The sequence below is a fragment of the Mustela nivalis genome (assembly GCF_964662115.1).
Source record: "Mustela nivalis genome assembly, chromosome: 15".
NCBI lineage: Eukaryota > Metazoa > Chordata > Mammalia > Carnivora > Mustelidae > Mustela > Mustela nivalis.
The window spans coordinates 4,076,957-4,097,254 of NC_139034.1; the positions used below are offsets into that span (position 1 = coordinate 4,076,957).

The following is a 20,298-nucleotide window of genomic DNA, read 5'->3' on the forward strand; positions in this document are numbered from 1 at the left end:
TCCCTTGTCAGCCCAACCCCATCCTGCCCAGCTTGGCCCCAGCTTCTCCATCAGCCTCCAATGGCCTGCTAGTGCGGGGGATGTGGCCATGTCATCCACTATCCTATTTATTATGACTTGGCTAGGTCAGCTTTTCTATACTAACAGGCTGTCCCAGTTCTCCAAGGTCACACTGAGCTCAGTTGGTTCTCAAACTCCCACCAAGTGATCCCTGGATCTCCTCTCTGATTCCTCTTTCCTCACATTACCACATTCATCTCAAAAAGATTTACCATGTGCCTGCACATCAGTTTGGAACTCACTGTCCAATATACCTCACCATGGATCTCCCAATGAATAGGTCTGCCCAACAGATGTGTGTAAGGGAACAAGAAAAAGGGGTGGGGGGTTAACATCAGACTACTGAACCAGAATCTCAGGAGCAGGACCCAGGATCTGTACTTTAGCAACACTGATCCTACTCTGGATTGTGTTGAGTCAACTGCACAGCACAGTGACATGGCTGCAAAATCTTACTCAGTGTATACATTTTTTAAATGTACCTTTTCCCCCAACAGTGGAATTCTGTGTTTAGCAGTCTCTGTCTTTAGCTGGATGGTGAGTTACATAAGGGTGAAAGTATGTCAGTACTGCTCATTCTATCCCATTCTACCCCATTAGGCATTAGGTAAGCAGGTACAATTCAAGGCATTTGGGGATTAAATTCTTTTTAAAAATGCTGGTATTGGGGCACCTGGGTGGTTCAGTGGTTTAAAGCCTCTTCCTTTGGCTCAGGTTGAGATGCCTAAATTATAACCATTACCGCTATTTCTGCTTCTGTACTTTCGCTTGCTAACCCATGAGGAGATGGAAAAATACCAGCAGACTTTCTATAGACACTCTGTAACCACACATCCCCCTCCCAGAATTGAACCTTACAGAATGGCTACCCCCGGACCCCTCTGGGGGGCCAAGAGATAACAGCCATTTGACGCCAGAGAAACCCCCACCTGGAATTGGACGTAACAGAATGGCTGCTCCCGGACTCCCCATCCGGCTCTGGGCCGAGAGATAACAACCATCTGGTGCCCCACGGCTTGACGGGAAGACCCCGGTCAATCCTGGGGTGACACATACCCTAGCGGCGCCAACTCAGCAGTTTGAAGAATGACCCTTTGTTTGAAGAGCCCTTTGCCCTAACCAATAATCCGTTCCCAGCCTTTTCCCATTCTGTAGCGCACCAGTCATATTATTTAGAGTTCCTTTTTTATTTTCCCGCGGTATGTGGCGATTTGTTACAAGATACCATGATGTATGCTAAGTCCCTGCCTCCCCAAAAATAGTGTATAAAAAGTGTTGTGATCCTGAGCTCGGGACCTCTTAGTGTCACTGGCCACAAGTGCACGGAGGTCCAGGTTCGAACTCGTAATAAACGACCCTTGTTGTTTGGCTTTGACTCTGGACTCTGGTGGTCGTCTTTGGGGAGGGGTCTCGAAATTTGGGCACAACAAGGTCATGATCCCAGGGTGCTGGGATCGGGCCCTGCATCAGGCTCTTGGCTCAGCAGGGAGCCTGCTTCCTCCTCTCTCTGCCTGCCTCTCTGCCTACTTGTGATCTCTGACTGTCAAATAAATAAAATCTTTAAAAAAATAAAAAATTTTTTAAAATGCCGGTATCATACAACTTTCTATATTTCCATAAAAAAACACTAAATTATACAATTTTAATTGTGTGGCATATGACTTATACCTCAATAAAGCAGTTAAAATGTACTAGCAGATTAGTCCAAATGTATTGCTCCTGAGAACCAGAATAAGATACAACCAGTTCCTGAGGTTTAAGGCACTCACGGGATGGGCCACAATGCACTGCTTCACGTGTGACACGCCACCGAACACCTTGGAAGGCAGGAGGCAAGATGTGGAGCTGCTCAAGACAACTCTATCGTCAACGATTTGATCTAACTGTGCGAAAATCTTCTTCTTCAGCTCCAGGTTTTCCGGAACACATTCCTGAAAGGGACATATTCAAATTATGATTCATGATACCGCACTCAGGCCGCAAGCAAAGCATGTGTGATGTTTGATTCATTTCCCAAATGACCAGTCAGAAAACTACTAGCAATATTTAAGAGCAAAACAAAAAGCCTCCGAAAAACGCAGCCAAATCTCCATAACTCTGGAAACTGGGTGACGTGTATATGGGAGCTGTATTTTCTCATTTTTGCATGGGTCTGAGCATTCCCATAAGGCAATCTGCCAAGTCCATGGGGGTGGACACGCACCCTTGGCGAAATGCTACAAACAGCAACAGTAGTCAACACCACTTATTTTCCCTATCTGTCCTGATCAACGGATCAACTTATCTTCAAGGAAAAATCTTATCTTCACGAAAGGAACGAACATGTTACATCCATAATTCCCAAAAGACTTCTTGAACATCCATTTCTAAAGGGAAATCCTTTTGAAAAGGACCTTTGTTTCTAAAAATCTAAAATTACTTTAATAGGGGCATGGGAAGAGGACAGAAGAGCAAATTTGGATTAAGTGCTGCAGATAACACTGCTCTGAAATTCTAATCACGCACAAAGCCAGGGCAGGGGGAGATGACATTCTCAAACATCCAAGTGCAGGCCCAAAGGTGAGGCCTGTTCCTGGGAACGTGATACACGCAGTGGGGACTGCCCTGCTACAGAAGGAAGCAGAGCGGGAGAAGGATACTCAAGCTGCTCCAGAGCTAGAAATACTAGAGGCGCCCCTTCCCTCCTGCCACCAACTCCCCTGGGGAACCACACAGCAGTCACTCCTACCCGAGACAGGTCGTGGCTTACCTGGAGGCAAGAGGCCTTGCAGGGAGGTTTCATGAATATATAAGGTAATGGTCTCTGTATGGTTGGGTAATCATCAGCATTAGAAACCTAATTGGGTGCTTGTAAAAAATGCAGATTCTCAGACCCTCATCCCAGACCTGCTGAATCAGTCCCTGAGGGTGGGGTCCAGATATCTGTAATTCTATCAAATACTCTGATGATTGTTGTTTCGACTAAAGTTTGAGACCCACTAGTCTGAGGTGTGGATCTAAAGCGTGGGTCACCTCTACTCTCTATGTGACATGGTACCAAATATATTCTTGAGAATCCCTTCACTCTGATGTCAGAGTTCTGTCCTACCCTCCTCCCCGCAGCTACTCAGGGACCAACCAAGGATGTCCCGAGTAGTGTGTTAGCACTGTGGTAGGAGAAATGGTATAAACACCAGCAGGTAACCAAAAGTGTGTAAAAGTGAACATGCAATGCTGAAGGATTCCTAGTAATTATATGAGAATCACCCCTCAAAAATATAGAAAATATATTCAAGTTTGATTTAATAATACCTAATGACAAACTCCATTTGTATATCCTCTACAAGATTTAAAAAGTTTTACTCTGAGGGTAGGGAGCCAATATTGTATTTATTTATATTTTTTAAAAAATATAATCAAACTATGTGAAATTTTATTAAGAACAAAAGGTCGTATAAGCGTCACATCTCAAAGACAGGGGAAAAAAATGGAGTCATTTAAGAACTGTAAAGGCCATTGTATTAAATCCCCTTATCAAAAGGGGGAGGAAAAAAAAGCTACAGTAGCTGGCTGATTGTACTGAGTAATTCCTGGATCAGTTAAGTCAGCAAGTTGGGTTAAGTTTAAATGGAGCCTTGTAGTAAAGCCAGAGACTAAGAATGATGCAGATACAGTTTAAACTAATAAAAGAGTCCTCATGAATAGCCTTATTGTGAGCCTGTCATGCAGATTCCCCCCTGAAATTCTATGCCTTTCTTCAGATCATTTGATTATCAAAGAGGCAAGAAAACTTGAACCAGAGGAAACCCAAACCTGCTACAATTATGTAAGGGTTTTTTTAATGGCACATTTGCTTGAAGTTTTGTTGTTGTTGTTGATAGTAACAACTGTGTTCAGTTTGGTGGGCCAGGTTATAATGCCTCTGTCCATGTCAAGCCTTGAGTTCATTTCCTTGCTATTCATTAGTGAGCTAATATGCCTTGTCTAAGAAATGAATTCTGAAATGCTGTTAAATCAGGACCTTCATCACTTGTGGTTGATTGCAAAGCTAAGAGACGCTGGGAGGAAGGGCTGAGAAAGGTACCAAATGGTGAGACAATTGAGAACCTAAATCCAAAGCAACCTCACTCTGTGAACTATAGCAATGTGACCAAGTGAGAGCTCAGCCAGTGCCTTCTCAACGCAACCCTACCTGGTACATCCAAAGGAGTTCACCCATCTCAGGCAGTATCACACAGTGAAAAGGCAAGGCTAAGTTAAACACTCCTTTTTCCCTTGCCTTCTTGAAAGTAAGAAACTGAATGATGGTATTATAGGGATAATTTTTAATTCTCTCTAACTTACTTATACTTTGAAACGTAAATCATTTATAAATTTTGGTGTTTTGTTATTAGTCAGTTACCCATGAGGGCATTTAACTCATTAGGAATGTTCTAGAAAAGCAGCATGGCCATGGCAAGTCAGTGTGCTGGATAATTCCCTGGCAAAGTTTATAAGAACTCTTTTCTGAAGTTTACTCACTTGCTGTGCAACAATACACATTTTCCAAAACAAATATTTTCATGGGGAAAATGAAATTTCATTGATTTTTTTTTAAAAAAATCAATTCAGGCATTTTAGATAGGTGTCCTGTTGCTAGAAAATCTACATTTGTTAATGCAAAACATCTGGAAGCAATCTTCAATGTGCTTTCCAGAAAGAAAGTAAAACAAAATTAGGCCTCAATACTTTAAGTATTTTACATGCAAAGCAATTCTATTAGACATAGGGAAAGACATGGCAAGAAAAGAAAGGTGAGCTAAAACCCACTGCAATCACAGCAGAAGGAAATTCATTCTTAAACTGAAGATGGAAGTAATATGCATTACGAAGTCTGTTAGCGCTAATTCTATCTATTCACATTTTCATTATTGCAGACACTAAACTCTACAGTGCCCTAACCAGAGGCTTATTATTTTCCTTAACATCAACATAAAGTTTTTAAAAGCATCTTACAAACCCTAAACAGAGTTTACAATAATCTAAAACAAATCATACCCAATCTAGAGAGAACTTTCCAAAGTAAAAATCAGCATAGACCATATTTACGAACGTTACTTCCTGGGGATTGGGTGTTAAGGTTACCAGAATTATTGCTGTTTGCTTTAAATAGCAGTCCTTTCTGTGGGTGTCCACAGAGGGTGGACAAGAAGCTGAAGTGGCACCTGTATCAACTGCTATCCTGAGGATGAGTCTATTCCCATCCTCATTCCAACGCTATTTTTAGTACCTTACATGAAATCATTTATTTAGAACTGGGTTAAAATACTTGCCATGAAAAAAATACAATTAAAAATATTTCATTTAAGCCTGCAAATAGCATATAGTTTTACTGCATTTCTAAATACTATTTCTCATGAGGAAGACTCAAGATTTTTAATACAAAATTTTTACTTAACAAAGTATTGAGAATAGCATAAAACATAAAATAGTAAGGCATGAAGTTTTTTTTTTTTCAGATTTTATTTATTTGAGAAAGACAGAGAGAGCACAAGCTGGAAAGGGGCAGAGGGAGAGAGATAAACTGACTCCTTTCTGAGCACAGAGCCCAAAGCTGGGCAATCTCAGGACCCCAAGATCATAACCTGGGCTGAAATCAGATGCCTAAATAATAAGCCACCCAGATGCCCCAAGGAATGAATTTTTAAGGAGAAAAATGAAAAATAAATGAGTTGATGTGAAGGATATCACGTCAATCTCTGAGACCACTTATTACCAATGAAGACTATCTATAAATTCAGGGTGACAAATCTGAGAAGACTACATAAATTATTTTTTTATATGACTGTGGTTTTGCCTCCATATCAAACACACATATAATGCATTTCCATCAGGGAATCTCTAGGATGCAGCAATTCTCAAAGCAGCAGAGAACAGGGAGAGGGTCTATATGTGAGATTTGGAGGAAAAAAAAAACATAGAATTTAAAATATGATGCTTTTTTTAGTAATAATTGGACTAGATATTTTTAGCCCAAACACTTTGTCACTGCAATGAGTAAAACAACAAATTCCATTCAACATATTTTGTTGGATGACAACCACTGTTTTATAAAAACGTTCTCATTTTTGAAAACTCAAGTTTTATAGTATCACAAAGCTACTTTCACTTGTCACCATGTATATGTTCAACTATAAAATAATTTTATAGTACTTTGAACAGAAATAGCATCATCAAGGCCATCTGTATCTTAACTCTATCTGTCCAGAGGAGAAACCAAAAAGTCAAAATTTATAGGTATGACTAAAACAGTTATTTATTCTTCAAATTTCTTTAATAAAAAAAGTCTAAAATATCAACAAGTCAAGCATCCAATTTAAGAAGTCAGAAATAGAACATAATAGATCCAAAGAAAAATAAAGAGTATCATAAAGATGGCATAAACCAATCAAACAGAACTAGAGTTTCTCAAAACTTAGTCCCAGACTATTCTCTTCTCACCTAAATTCTCTCCCTAGGGAATCCAAACCAAGCCCACAGCTTAACTCACCAATCTAAAGACTTAACTCACACTTTTATTTCTCCTTCACAAACTATCTTCACATGAATACTTCAAAGGCACCTCAAATTTATCTGATCCCTCTTCTAGTACTAGCTGGCATATAAATTTTCCAGTTTAGAAAGATAAACCTTAATGATCCAAGATCATTAAGGAACCTCATGATCCACAGGGAAGTAACATTACAACTCCAGTCCCCTGCCTACAAACCACTTCATTTATGCTACTGACTCTCATTATTTTGTAAAGTATTTGTTTTGTTTTTGTAAAATGTTTCTAAAGCATCAAATTTATGTGATTAAAAAATTTATAATCAGCGATGTTAAGATTTCGTAGTCTAATACTAAGTAAAAATATTTTAATGACTCCCTCCCTACTAGATGTCATAAAGCCATTCCCCCCAATATAAACCCATGAGCCAATCCAGAGTATATACTAAGGTACAAATGAGCACGATGCAAACTCCAAAACTAGGGAGGAAGTAAATTTTGTATTTCTATATTCTAAAAGTTTACATCTCACATGCAAGAGAAAATGAACATACTAAGAAAACATGGTCAATCTTCTGAATTGACATTTTTAAAAATGGCTATATTTAAACAAACACCATTACAACAAAACAGAATTCAAAGATGAAAGCTCCATGAGAGCAGGAATCTTAATTTTACTTTATTGCTATATTCCCAGCTCTAAGAATAATGCCTGACAAAAAGAAGTTATTCAGTAAACATTTGTTTAATCAATGAATGAATGAATGAATGAATGAAAAATTCTGTGATGCAGTTTTATACAATACCCCACAAGCTCACTGAATACATATTTACTCTGCTTGATCATTATATTATTTTAGAGAAAATGTCTAAAGACGGCTGAAAGAATAAACACAAGACACCGCCCTGCTTTCTGGCACCCCATGGGGCAATCATACCCATTCCTGGACCTACACATTCAAAATAGAGTCCCATCTGCCATGGACTAAAGTTCTGTTCTCTTTTACTAAAGATTTGTTCTGATTTAGGAAGATACTCCATTCAAGTCCAGGCATTTGTGTCTCTCCTTCTTCCCCAAATTCTGCAACAGCTTGAAGCCCTGAGGGTGAACTGATCTGTCTTCTTTCAGTATATATGTGATAGATGGACTCAGCTACTGCAATCTGTTCCATGCCGCCTCAGCAGGACGCTGCTACTACTGCTAAAGCCCCTCCCATTATTCCGCTACTAGTCACGCTGCTAATCCCACAAATAGTATTCATGCTAAATGAATAGTATTCATCCAGTATTTTTTAATAGAAAAAAATTGTCACTTATATCTAATGCAATGACTCCCATTTAGTTTATAGTATAAATCATAACATTATGTCACAACCTACAGAAGCTTCTTTCCATATATGCATTTGTATACTAGTCTAGCAGTATTTTGGAACCTTGAAGAAAGCTAATACATGAAGTAGATCCACTGATGGGACCTTAGGAAAATGGAAGTCTGAAACTGGATGACAAGTTTCTGACTGTTAGCATTAACATCTGAGTGCAAATACACTTCTGATGAGGAACTAGTCTCTGCAGGGAACTTTCCCACTAAACAGAACAAGAAGGTGTACTCCCTGCTTTTCAAGAACCACATGTTTTAAGAAGCACATACGAAAACAGACATCCATGCAAGTAGCTATAATAGAGCAGAAAATACGTACTCTGACAAAAGCAGGCAAAATGTCAGTATGGCACCAAGCCAGAAGGTCACATTTTCCTCATCAAACATGAGGATTACAGACACTATACAGTCTTGGTCAAAATAGGAATACTAACATAGTATCACAAACTGCTCTTAAGTGGTATTGAGAGTAGGGGAACACATACTGGTAACAACAGAAGGAACATAAAAATATTTCTATTTGGTCCCCCAAAGGTCTTACTTACCAGCCATACCCCAGAACCTACCACTGGGGACAGAAGGAGCTATTCTCAACAAATTATTTGTAGAGAGCATTCTACTTTTGATAATCGTACAAGTACTTGCTTGTTTTAGACAATCCTCCTGCTGAGAACAACGAAAAAAGCTTAAAACCTATAAAAAATAATCTGTTGGAAATAGTGAAGAACTGCAAGGCCAAGATTCAGGTAATAGGGACACTTGGAGATATAAGCTTTATATATGGCTACTCTTTAATCCTCAAAGCAACTGCTTATTTCAAAAGTAGAGACAAAATGGCTGAAATAAGAAGCAAGGCTTTGGTAGACTCATAGTGCTGAGGGAAAACTGGAGCTCAGGGCCTGGTTACTGCTCTATGCTTCCAGCTGGCACCTTCAAGAGCTCTTCCTTGGAGTAACAGTGACCCATCTTCACAAGCCTGCACTCATCTCAACACATGATTAATTTAAAGAGATAAGCTCCTAGCCTAGCTTCTCTGGAGAACAAAACCATAACCAGAGTCTTGGTTTTTCATAAGGAATGTCTCACATATAAACAAAGAAACAAAACAGATAGCAGAGAAGACCTGACAGAAAACAAAGAGAGAATACAGACTTTAGAAATAGACCCATAGGACATCCAGAGAATGGTGTTACCAGATATGAACTTTGATATAACTTATTAATATATTTAAGAACTAAAAGATAACTGAAAAATTTTAGCCTGTAACTAGTAACTATAAAAAGAATCAAGTAGAAACTCAACAACTGAAAAATACAATGAAAACTTTTAAAAGATGGTCTTAGCTGAAGAAATAATAATTTGGAAGCTATAGCAGGATAAAATATCCAGACTGAAGCATGAAGAGACACTGAGAGGGGAAATATAGAAAAGAGCATAGGAAAAACACATGGAAATGTTGAAGAGTTCTAACATACAGGTAAATGAAGTTCCAGAAAGAAATGGGGTTTGAGAGAAAGAATGAAACAGAAAGTGGAGGGGGGGGATTGAAGCAATATATAAAGAAAGAACTGATTTCCAAAACTGATTTAAGAGTTATAATAAAGTGATTATGACAATATGTACACTCACAGAATGAGACACTATAACCATTAAAGCAAGGGAGCTTACTTCTCAATATTGAATGAAATAGTAAAGTACACAAGACACATTAGGTGAATAAAGAATATACTAATCTCCCCTACACCTATAAAATAAGTGTACATAAAATATTGGAAGGAAATATACAAAATGGTAATAGGGACTCCATCTCTGGGCAGTAAGAGTACTAATGATTTTCTTTATTCTTTTATAAATTTTCCAATTTTCTGTAATTACCACAAATTACTTATACAATCAGAGGAATGTTAAAGGATATGACTTTGCATCATAATAAGATTAAAAATATGTCCAGATATACTTGGAAAGAATAGAAATACACACACAAATGTACTATCAAGATTATAATCTTAGAGCAATCAAAAAGCTATTTTTTTCACCATTTTTTCAAGTTTTTACATTAACTTTAAGGCAAGACAATGTTTAATGATAGTATCAAGAATTAAAAAGAATCTGAGATTTTTACCCTATATGGAAGTTAACAAGGTTGCCTGCCATAGTTTAACAAACGCTCACGGAAAACATGGGTCTCTCGGGTCAGAAATAAAGGACAATATTACAGGTTATCAAACAGCATGAGCTTCGTGTTCACAGTAGTGCTCCTTATCCCCAAGTCCCAAGGGGGTAATGTGAAGGGAACCAGCTGGATCTGGGTTTGTGTCCCAACTGAGGACTATGAGCTTAATTAGGAATCACAAATCCCTCACAACTGACCATAAGCAAACCCACCTGACCAATGCCCCAGAAGGTGACAGCAAACAAAACTGCCCTTTGATCCAGAAGGAGACACTCTGTCTTCCAAGATGGTTAATTATACAAACATCCCTGAAAAGTTAGCCCAGAACAAAAGGGTCTGTTTTTCCCATGAGCACTGAAAAGAAAAAAAGATAATGAATCTCACAATAGATGATAAGAGGTGTTGGCCCAGCCAAACTGTGGAAAGAACCAAGATGCCCTTCAGTGGACGAATGGATAAGGAACATGTGGTCCATATACACTATGGAGTATTATGCCTCCATCAGAAAGGATGAATACCCAACTTTTGTAGCAACATGTCTGGGACTGGAAGAGATTATGCTGAGTGAAATAAGTCAAGCAGAGAGAGTCAATTATCATATGGTTTCACTTATTTGTGGAGCATAACAAATAGCATGGAGGACATGGGGAGATGGAGAGAAGAAGGGAGTTGGGGGAAATTGGAAGGGGAGGTGAGCCATGAGAGACTATGGACTCTGAAAAACAATCTGAGGGTTTTGAAGGGGTGGGGGGTGGGGGGTGGGAGGTTGGGGGATCTAGGTGGTAGGTAATAGGGAGGCACGTATTGCATGGAGCACTGGGTGTGGTGCAAAAAAACAATGAATACTGTTACGCTGAAAAGAAATTTAATAAATAAATAAAATCTTAAAAAAAAAAAAAAAAGAAGAAGAAGAAGTGATGGCCCAAGGATGAATTTAACAATAATCTAAAATTCTATAGTAGTCATAAACCTCTAGATAAGAAAAGTTACTTTCCCACTGAAGATTTTGAAGGGTTTCTTTAGCACTAACTACCCCCAAATTAAAGGCTCTACTCAATGCAAAACTCTTCTTGGTAAAACAGTTAATGAGAACACACACCCTACCAACAGGTATATGTTTAGTCAGAGACTTTATTAACAAAGTTGCAATCCTTCCTCATTTGAAAAGAAAAAAGACTGAAGCCATGAGTCACAGCCTTAAATTAAAAGAGAATGAATCCTATTTTAAGAATTGAGAGCCTAGGCATAAGGAGGAGCTGTCAGCAGCTTTTGTCACCCTCTTGGCCATCAGTTGATTCACTGGTCTGGCTAGTTTTACCTTTTCTGCTCATTGAGGAGGCCACTTCTCTTAGGAAAGAAGAGCCCCTCTTCATTCAAACGTGTGAAAGGACAGTGAGAGTACCAAGCAGAGTGAGTCTTTTTCCCTCATTTTACTCAGCTCTCTATGTCACTCAAACTTTGAAGAAAAAGATTTACCATTTTTGATATAAACAATAGTAAAGTAACAGCCATTCTAATCTTGCATATAGCTTCAAAGAAACAGCATATAGCTTCTTGTATCTCACTATTGTATTAAGTTAGACAATATTTTTGGCTAAAGACCTCTAGGAAGCCAGCTCAAAGATAGGACCAACTACCTAGATCATAAAGTCCATACATCTATGTGCTGTTTAATCCAAAAACAGTGTCAGGAGGATTCCTTCTTATTCCTATGATAGGACAGCTAAATATTGCTTACTGAGTACTTAAAAAAAAAAAAAAAAGTCCTTCCTCAAGTCTATATTTATGCTAAAATGATTTAACCAGCAACTTAAATTTTCTGTTCCGTGCTGCAACACCTTCTGGTGTTAAGAAGAGCCTGACAGGTTTCCTCCTGTTCAGGACAGCTGACAGACAAGCCTACAAGTGCCTGATGAGACCCAATAACTTTCCAGTTCACTTAGGACTACAACCAGTAGACATAAGGTTTTCAAAGTTCAAATGTCCACAGGAAAAATTTAAGGGAAATAATTGGAAACAATTGTGATTCAACCTTTGACTCATTCAGTATGTGAATAAATACATTTTAATTCACCTAACTGACTGGAGACAATAGTATGATAACCTACCATTGCCAAAAACCCATTTTATGTTGGGTGTAGGAAACTGAAATAAAAATCCTTATGCCTAGGGGATGAACAGGCATAGATGCTGAGAGAGAGAGAGAGCTAAGGGCACTGAGGAAGCCACATTCCCAAGCGCCAGAGACATAATGCCTGCCTAAGATGAAGGCCTAACCTGAACCACAAGAAACGCCACTCGCACTACTCCCCATCACTAGGCTAGCAAGTATAAAGTAACAAGTAACAGAAGAATACTTCTGGGAGAGGATCAGAATGAGAATATAGAAGAAGATCCTCTCCAAGGGCAGGGCAAAGGGAAGACTAAAAGGTAAAGTGAAGATACTGACAGGAAAAACCTTGGGCCAATCAATCTTTGTTTTATTTAAGATTTTATTTATTTGTCAGAAAGAGAGAGAGCACAAGCAGGCAAAGTGGCAGACAGAGGCAGAGAGAGAAGCAGGCTCCCCACTGAGCAAGGAGCCCGATGCAGGACTCGATCCCAGGACCCTGGGATCATGACCTGAGCTGAAGGCAGCAGCTTAACTGACTGAGCCACCCAGGCATCCCCAACCAGTCTTAATCTTAAACACAAGGTATTACTGAGGAATTTAAAACCTGTAGTGTACCAATAGGGACCACAGCAATTATAGACCTTAAACCTTGATGAATTCCTAAATACATTAACTCAAATCCCCACTGTAAACGCCTCAAAGAAGGAAAGGTATGTCAAATCCTGGGCATAAAAACTGTTTACCTCAGTCACTACTGTCCTACTCAAGACTTCTGGCTTTCCAAAACAAAGATTTGTGAGGCATACAAAATAGTGCACACCCCAGAGACGAAGTGATCATTGGGACCAGACTCCAATATGATTCAGATAGTGTCATATCTGACAGTGAATTTAAAATAACAATTAATATGTGAAAGACTCTAATGTAAAGAATGGATGTGCAAAATCACATGGGTAATTTTTAGCAGAGAAATGGAAACAACAAAAAAGCACCAAAGAGAATATTAAAAATGAAAGAGTAACAGAGAACACCTTTGACTGGTTCACTAACAGACTGAGAACAGTTGAGGAAAGACTCTGTGAACTTAAAGATGAGTCAAGGGGAATTATCCAAAATGAAGTAACAAAGAGCAAAAAGACTGAGAAGAACATACAGAGCATCCAAGACCTGTAGGAAAAATATTAAATGATTAAACACTTGTGCAACTGGAATCTTGAAAGAGACAGAAAAAAAATGAAAGAAATAATGACTGAGACTATTCCAAAAACTAATAAAAATCACTAAATCATATGACCAAGAAACTCAGAGAATACATTGCAGGACAAATAATTCTCCTTCCCCTAGACTCCCACAGATGTAGGTATATTATATTCAAATTGCTGAACTTGCTGAAGATGAAGAGAAATACTGAAGGAAGTCAGAGAAAAAAAGTCACATAACATATACCAGAACAAAGATAAAACTGCAAAAGACTTTATGAGAGATCATCCAAGGTAGACAATAATGGACTAACATCTTTAAGTGCTAGAAGGAAAAAAAACCAAACCTGTCGACCTAGAGTTCTATACCCAGAAAATTATCTTTCAAAAATGAAGGGAAAAAAAAACTTTACTGAGTATATTAGCAGAAGGAAAGGAAAAGTGAATTGGGGGAAATTGGAGGGGGAGACGAACCATGAGAGACTTGCAGACTCTGAGAAATAAACTGAGGGTTTTGGAGGGGATAGGGGTAGGAGGTTAAGTGAGCTTGGTGGTGGGTATTAAGGAGGGCATGTATTGCATGGTGCACTGAGTGTGGTGCATATACAATGAATACTGGAACACTGAAAAAAATAAAACAAGAATTAAAAATTTAAAAATTTTTAAAAACTTTACTGAGGAAAAACAACTCAGGGAATTCATTCCCATCAGACCTAGTCTATAATCATTTTTAAAGGAGTTTACAGAAAGGAGAAAAACAGATACCAGAGTGAAAACTGGATCTACACAAAAAAACAAAGGACACTGGAAATGGAATAAATGCTACAAATTTCCCTCTAATTACTACCTTCACTGCAACGCACAGATTTTAATAATCAGTGTTTTCATTTTCATTTAGTTCAAAATATTTTAAAATTTCTCTTGAAATTTTTTTCCTGGATCAATGTGTTATTTAGAAATGTATTGATTATCTATGTACTTGGGGATTTTCCAGTTATCTTTCTGTTACTCATTTCTAGTTTAATTTCATTGTGGTAGGACAGCAGACATTTCATGATTTCTATTGTTTTACATTTGTTAAAGTGTGTTTTATGGCCGATCATTTGACCTGCTCTAATAAACAGTCAGGTCTTCCCATTTCAGCACGGTTCCCATGGTGGTTTCCACTCATGAGTCTCTGCTTCAGTAAGCTGGGACTCCCTGTATTTGTCTGTTTCTCCAATCCTGCAGTTTTCCCTATGTTTTTCTTTCTCTTATATATACATGAAGAGTGTTGAGTTTTCAGTCTGTTCAGCTTTTTTCTTGTTGTTAGGATGGAGTGGCAACTTCCAAGCTCCTTACATGTGATCTGGAAACTCGAAGTCCTAGCAATGCATTGTAAATGAGCATGTAAAAGTAAAGACAGACCAACACTTGTACAGTATATTGATGCAGTATAACATTAAAATGTAACCTTTGATTAAAGATCTATATCTTAAATCCTATAAGTAATAAATCAATAATGGAGATAAAATAGCATCAAAAAATATTCAGTTAACACAATCAACACATGAGCAGCAGGAAAAAAATAAATGGAAGAAAAAGAAAATGGCTAAGAAAATGATATCTTTTAAGTCATCTGTATCAGAAATCACATTACATGTGAATGGTCTAAACACAGCAGCTGGGACACCTGAGGGGCTCGGTAGTTAAGCGCCTGCCTTTGGCTCAGGTCATGATCCCAGGATCCTGGATCAAGGCCCACGTCAGGCTCCCTGCTCCACGGGAAGGCTGTTCTCCCTCTTCCACCCCCCTTGCTTGTGTTCCCTCTCTCACTGTGTCTCTGTCAAAAAAAAATAAATACAATCTTTTAAATAAAACAAAACAAAACAAACAAGCCAATTAAAGTCAGAGATTGTCAGATTGGATAAAAAAGCAAGATCCAACTCTAAACTATCTAGAATCTATTTATAGACTTAGATAGAGTAGAAGTAAAAGAGTGAAAAAACATATTCCCAGCAAACACTAATGAAAGAAACTAGTATTCGTGATATTAATATCCAAAAAGCAGATCTGAGAATAAGAAATACCATCAGGGATAAAGATGGGCATTTTATAATGATAATTATTATTATAATTATATATAAAAAATTATTAAATTTTTCAAGAAGATATAATAATCTTAAATGTTTATATACCTAATAACAGAGCTACAAAATACGTTAAGTAAAAATTTAAAGGAAAAACAGACAAATGCGGGGCGCCTTGGGTGGCTCAGTTGTTAAGTGTCTGCCTTCAGCTCAGGCCATGATCCCACTGGGATCGAGGCCCGCATCAGGCTAGGGAGCCTGCTTGGCAGGAATCCTGCTTCTCCCCCTTCAGCTCCCCCTGCTTGTGTTCCCTCTGCCACTGTGTCTCTGTCAAATAAATAAATAAAATCTTAAAAAAAAAAATAGACAAATGCACAATTATTATGGGAAGCCTCAATAGTTCTCTCTCAGAATAAGTAGACAGAAAATAAGTAAGGCTTTAGCAGATCTGAATAGCATTATCAATAAATTGATCTACTTGACTTTTAGAGACCAATCATCCAACAACAGCTAAATGCATACTTTTTTCCTGGTGCACCTGGAGTATTCACCAAGACAGATCATATTCTGGACCATGAAACAAATGTTAAATTTAAAATGACAGTAATCCTACAAAATATGTTCTCTGACGTAACGCAAGTAAAGTAGAAATCAACAACAGAAGAATATATGGGAAATCTCCCAAATGTTTTGAAATTAAAGAAGCACTTCTAAATAATCCACATATCAAAGTGGAATTCTCATAAGAAATTAGAAAATATTTGAATTTGATGAAAATGGAAAGACAATATTTGAAATTCATTAGATTCAGCTAACAGAGCTATAAGTGAAACTTATAACATCAAATTTTTACTTTAATAAAAAAGAAAGGTCTCAAAACTTTAATATATATACCTCTACTTAAGAAAACAGACAAAAGCAAATTAAATCCAAAGAAAGTGGAAGGAAGGAATAATAAAAATAGGGGAAGAGTATGCAACTGATGAATCACTAAATTCTACTCTTGAAACAAATAATACTCTATTAATGTTAACTACCTGGGATTTAAATTTAAAAAAATATTAGAAGAAAAAATGAATTAAAAATACCAAAAAAAAGGCGCCTGGATGGCTCAGTGGGTTAAAGCCTCTGCCTTCGGCTCAGGTCATGATCCTGGGGTCCTGGGATCAAGCCCCACATCGGACTCTCTGCTCAGCAGGAAGCCTGCTCCCTCCTCTCTCTCTGCCTGCCTCTCTGCCTGCTTGTGATCTCTGTCAAATAGATAAAAATAAGATCTTTAAAAAAATACAAAAAAATAGGAGGAGAAATCAATGAAATTGAAAACAGAAAAACAACAGAGAAAAAAACAATGAAATCAAAGTTGTGTATTTTGTGAGGAAAATAAAATTGATAAAATTTAAGGCTGACCGGTCAATTAAAAAACGAGAATACGTAATACGTAAATTTATAATAACAGGGATGAAAGAGGGTAGCTCACTACTGGTCCTATAGTCTAGTCATTAAAAGAAAAATAAAAGAATATTATAAACAATTCTTAATGCCAAGAAATCCTAAAACTTAGATCAAATAGACCAATTACTTGAAAGACACAAACCACCAAAACAAAAGAATAAAACTCATGTGTTCATCTCTAAGATGTAAAAAATATCTGACAAAATTCAACATCCATTAATAAAATTTAAAAAGAACTCAGCAAATTATGAATACAAGAAAACTCTTTTAATATGATAGAGGGAAACTACAAAATCCTATGCTAGCAACATACTTAATGGTGAAAAACCAAAAACTTTTATCTTAAGATCAAGAAGGCAAGAATGCCTTGCCACTATTTCACATCATGTTGAAATGCCTAACCAGTATAACAAGGCAAGAAAAAGACAAAAGGCAAATAAACAGAAGAAATGAAACTCTCTAAATGAGACATGCACGTTTACATGGAAGATCCCAAAGAATCTACGAAAAACTCCTAGAACTAGTAAATGAGTTCAGCAAGATAGCAGGATATAGATCAAGTCAACATAAAAAGAAAAACAGCTATATGTCTACATTGTAGCAATGAAGAACTGGAATTTTTTTTAAAAATTAAATACCATTTACAATATCACACACACAAAGAATTACTTAGGCATAAATCTAACAAAATACATTAGATATCTGTATGTTGAAAGCTATAAAATGTTGATAAAATAAATTAAAGAGGATATAAATAAAGTGGATAGATATACCATGTTTATGAATTGAGAGACTCAACAGTGTTAATATATTACTTCTCCTCAACCTGATTACTAATTCAACAAAATCCCAGTAGAAATTCTGAAGGTTGTTTTGTAATCAACAAACTAGTTCTAAATATTATATGTTAAGGCAAGGGAACCAGGATAGCCAAAACAGTTCTGAAACGGAACAGAATTAGATGACACACTTTCTGATTTCAAAACTTGCTATAAAATTACAGTAATTTAGAGAAAGTAGGATCGGCACATACTGTTACATTGATACATGGGTCAATACACTATAAAAAAGCCCAGAGATGACAGATCCACATAAGCATAGACAGCTGGTTTTTCACAAAGTTGCAAAGGCAAGTCAACAGAGAAAACAACAAATGGTGTTCAACAAATGGTTCTGGTATGATTGGACTTTCCTTATGCAAAGAAATGAGCCTTGGTATCTATACCTTATACAAAATTAACTCAAAATAAATCATGGACAAAAATGTAAATTTTAAAACTACAGATGTTCTAGAATAATACAGAGAAGAAAATCTATGTGGCCTTAGATTAGGCAAAGAATTTTTAGAATAAGACACCAATATCAGAAATGTGAAGGGAAAAAATTGATAAATTGGGATTTCTTCTTTTTTTTTACCTTTATATATATATTTTTTATTTTTATTTATTTTTATAAACATATATTTTTATCCCCAGGGGTACAGGTCTGTGAATCACCAGGTTTACACACTTCACAGCACTCACCAAAGCACATACCCTCCCCAATGTGATAAATTGGGATTTCTTGAAACTAAAAACTTTTATTCTGGGACTGTTAAAAAAAAATGAAGAAACAAATTACAGACTAGGAGAGGTATTTGTAAATTATATTTCTGAGAAAGAAGTTGTATCCAGAATATATAAAGACCTCCCTAATCTTGACAATAAGAAAATAATCTAATCTTTTTCAAAATAGGCAAAAGATCTAGACAGATACTTAATAAAAAAAGATATGGATGACAAACAAGCATGTGCAATGACCCTCAACATCATTAGTGATTAGGCAAGGCAAATTAAAGCCACAATGATATATTGCTGTGTTTTGATTAGAATGGAAAAGAGGGGCACCTGGGAGGCTCAGTAAGTTAAGTGTCTGCCTTGAGCTCAGGTGATGATCCTGGTGGTCCTGGAATTGAGCCCCACACTGGGCTCCTTGCACAGTTAGGGAGTCTGCTTCTCCCTCTACCTCTGCCCCTGCTCCCCCCGCCCCCTGCTTGTGCCCATGCATGTGCACGCTCTCTCAAATAAATGAAATCTTCTAAAAAAATAAATAAATAAAATAAAATTAGAATGGAAAAGAAAAAAAGACAATAGCAAGTGCTGACAAGGGAGCGGAACAACGGGAACTCTACACTGCTGGTGGGAATGCAGAATTACACAGTCACTTTGGAAAACAGTTTTGCAGTTTCTTATAAAGTTAAATCAATGCACAATCTCACTCTTAATAGAAATAAAACTTAACATGCATATAAGAGCCTATGTGATGTTTACAGCATCTTTATTAAAAAATCATCCCCAAATGGAAACAAATCAACTGCTTTTCAACTGATGAATGGGTAAATGAAACTATATAACCTTTCAAAGGATTACTCCTCCCCAACAAAAATAAATAAGCTGCTGATCAACACAGCAACATGAATGAAATGTAAACCTTTTCTGCTAAAGGAAAGAAGCTAAAAACCAAAAGGCTACAGATCATATGATTCTATTTACATGACCTTGGAGGGGGAAAGGAGACATGCAAATTATAGGGATAGAAAACAGATCAGCTATGGCCTTGACTAAGAAGTGACATCATTGGGGGTGATGGAACTGTTCTGTAAGGAACCATGGGGGAAGATACAAAACTATATGTTGGTCAAAACCCACAGCACTATATGTACCAACAAATGAATTTTTTTAATACAAATCTTTTTAAAAAATCATCCAGGATATGGGGGAGCCAAAATGAATTTCAGGCTGTGGCAAATGAATCCAACTATTTTACAAATCAATTACATAATTGCCCTGAGACAAGTGGGTAAGGAAGAAGCTGGCTTAAGTAACTTTAGGAAACTGTTTTTCCTGACTACTTTAAAGTAAAGGACAAGAACCATGCAGAACACTATGCTGAAGTTGGCAGTTTGTCAGGTGTGGGTTAGCAGTTTTGAAACAACTTTGTATGCATACAGGGTTGAACAAATAAATACATCATAGATAATGAGAGCGAGTATTTCACTGTCAAAGAACAGATAAAGAAACGGGAGGCTAGGATGAACTAGTAGAGCTGGACGGATGTCAGAGGCATGATCATATGAACTTGTGATTTCTGTTTGTTTGTTTTTTTTTAAACACATATATGACTAGATAGATACAGAAATAAAAATAGGGATGTGCATATATATGGGTTAGTATGCATATATTTCCTAGCTCTATCTACTGAGAAGGAGGGTAGCAATGGACACACTGAGTAGGCTGATCTTGCTTTCTGAATCAGTAGGGCCTGCAGCGGCCTCGTCCCCCTGATTCAGACCCACTGGCTCTCTG

General features: G+C 37.3%; 1 protein-coding gene across 4 annotated transcripts in view; it reads right to left on the reverse strand.

Moving 5' to 3' along the window:
* Positions 1-20,298, reverse strand: part of CRYL1 (crystallin lambda 1) — a 148,568-nt gene that overhangs the window by 33,886 nt on the left and 94,384 nt on the right. For 2 of the 4 annotated variants that reach the window (XM_082701694.1, XM_082701692.1), the window contains exon 3: positions 1,830-2,031. The gene's annotated coding sequence lies outside the window, so the exon portion shown is untranslated. The remainder of the gene's footprint in view (positions 1-1,829; positions 2,032-20,298) is intronic. The other 2 variants (XM_082701695.1, XM_082701693.1) reach the window with 1 other exon arrangement.